The sequence below is a fragment of the Ailuropoda melanoleuca genome, chromosome 11 (genome assembly GCF_002007445.2).
Source record: "Ailuropoda melanoleuca isolate Jingjing chromosome 11, ASM200744v2, whole genome shotgun sequence".
NCBI lineage: Eukaryota > Metazoa > Chordata > Mammalia > Carnivora > Ursidae > Ailuropoda > Ailuropoda melanoleuca.
In genome coordinates, this window is record NC_048228.1 from 42798179 (window position 1) to 42801032 (window position 2854).

Consider the following 2854-nt stretch of genomic DNA (forward strand, 5'->3'; position numbering starts at 1 on the left):
TCTCAGTATTGAGCACCTAGTCTGTTCCAGGTCCTTAACATACATTCATTTAATTTCATCAATCCAAGAACCCCATGAAGGAAATGTTATTATTCGCCACTACTGTGATGAGAAATCTGAATGTTGAAGACCAAAAGAAAATCTCTGATTAAATCTGGGAAGGATCACATTAACTTTATAAATCAAATAAAACTTTTATGGGAAAGAAGTTCTTAAAAATCATTCGTAAATCTGAAATTATGACTTGTGAGTCTGTGGAATGGTTTTACCAAAGAATGGTCTTACCATAGAAGGAAATGTTACTTCTTCTGCAAATTCAATCTGATTCTTTTTGATTTCTGTACAAAGAACATTAATCTATAAAGCACTGACTTTTTAAAAATATAACCAATATAGGAATCAGAAGATGGCACTATGAGCAGAGATATTTTATTGCCTTTTCCCTATGAACTTATCACTAATTTAACTAAAGATAATTTTTAAAGAAAAATCCCATTGGCTATATCCAGTGCCGTATAATGCTTTTTCATACTGCTAAACCATGCTTTCAGTAGGAATCCACATTTTTCCATCAACATGGAATAATGAGGTAAGCAGCAGAAGTCTATTACATGTATCTAAAAAGAAAGAAACAGAGTTCTGATATAATACTGATATAGTAACTCCACTAAAGCCAATTACTTGAGACAATCAATTTCTAAATTGGCTATGAGGTCCAGCTAAGACTGAGCTTGTTGGCAGTCCAAGTTTTTAATGTTTTTTTATCTAAAGTTCCCTTCAGGGCATTTCCACTAATGGAGCTAATCAAGCTTCTGAGGCCACAATGACAACTCCATGTAGACAGCACTGTGTTTCTGCTTGCAGCCTCCATGTTATGTGAGCTCAGTGAAAAGAGCAACACCAGTTAATACCAGGTAAACCAGATGTCTAGGAAAATCAGTGGTACAAATACCACAATATATTCAGCATATCTGGTCCCATTTTTTCTTGCTAAATATACTTAGTCAACCAACTCACTTAACCACATTGGACCACATCTTCCCAACTTAAAAAATATAGATACTTAATACTAGTATGTGATATTGTACAAGAACTGAAACTCCTGATTTAAAAAAAATTCCCAAACATCTAGAAGAAATGTTTCTATGTTATCAAGACAGCATAGAAAGAAAGAAGGTCACATGGCTTCCAACTGCTATTAAAGAACAGGTCTTAATATGATGGCTCAAGATGTATTCAAATCCAAATATAATAACAACAACAATATAATAAAAACAATGGGAGGTGATTATTGTAACTATTTCAGACAGTAAATAAGTATATTAGATAGAACTCCATCTTCCTTGTTTTGATCCCTTATAGAAAAGCCTCTTCTAAGCTACTTGAAAGGAATAAGGCTATCACCCAAGGTCCAAACTTCGTACTAAAAAAAAAGCCCTAAAGAGAGAATTTTTTATACTAGGTGAGCATCCAAAAAGAAGTAAGTTGTTCTATCCAGGCTCTCTGCTCTGTGTTTCTTCTCTCTGAGCCAATGTGACTCACACATTTACGCACACGTGTACAGACATATATGCTTCTTCTTTTAACTTTTCCGATACTATTAACCTAAAGCAATTTTATTCTAAATAAGGCTATACATTATGCCCTTTGTTTATTCTATTTAATCTTCCCCCGATTCTGCACAATTCTTCCACTGGGGAAATGGGGGTGGGCTGGGGGCTGAGGTGGGGATAAATCTCAACCTGACAAAGGCACAAGGCAACCCCGTCTTAGACGGACACTCAACACCTGGCCCTGCTCGCCACCGCCCCCTCTCTATTACATAAGCATAGCCACAGGGGAGAGTACGTGAAGACAGTCACACAAAATATAAAGCGCTTTCATAATCATTACCTTGTTTCAGCCTCAAAGCAACGCTGCGAAGTCAGCAAGTCAGTAGTTCACATTTCCTATTTTACACAAGAAAAGGTACTCAAGGAGCATCCTCAAGTACTGATAGCTAGTAATCCGTGAATTAGGGTCCTCACACACAAATTTAGCGTTCTTTTACGGAATTACAATGCTTCCCTAAACCATGTTACAAAAGAAAGGATCTTAGCCCGGGATATCAAGAAGTGGACTTGGGGATTGACCCTACGTGGAGGAGGTGGGAAAGTGAAGAAACAAATAATCCAAAATTTTTTTACCTGAATCGTTTAACTGATATGGGGAAAACCAAAAGAAGAGCCGTTTTATTGGTAACATGAAAAATACATTGTACATCTTAATGATGGAGACTCCTATTATTTTGATTTCCCACTGTTAATAACAACAATCAATATGTATATATACATATATTCTATGTACATATGTGTGGGTTTTTCTGGTTACATAGAATAAATTCCTAGAAATAAATTGTAGGTTTATAGCGTATTAGAAATATATTAAGGCTTTTGACACATGATGCCAAACTGACTCCTAGGAATAATACAATCACCATTCTACCAGCAACGCGTAAGAGTGTCCATTTTCTAAAATCATGCCAAAACTATCTATTATTACTTTTTTATCAATTTATAAGTACAAAATGGAATTTTTTGCTTATTTGGGCTTTCTTTGATCATTATGGAGATTGAACATTTTTACTTGCGTTTTTAATCACATCGTAATTTTTTATGTGTTTGTGTTTACATGAAGTGTTTGTTGATATTTTTAGTATTTTTACACGAATAGGGTATTACTCTTTGTTAAATTATAGGCTCTCTTCATATACTTAGGATAATAATGCTTTGTTCAACCCCCTCAAAAGAAACAATGTGAGATGATTATGTATAAGTATTCCTGTATCTGAAAATATATATATTAGTCATAGTAT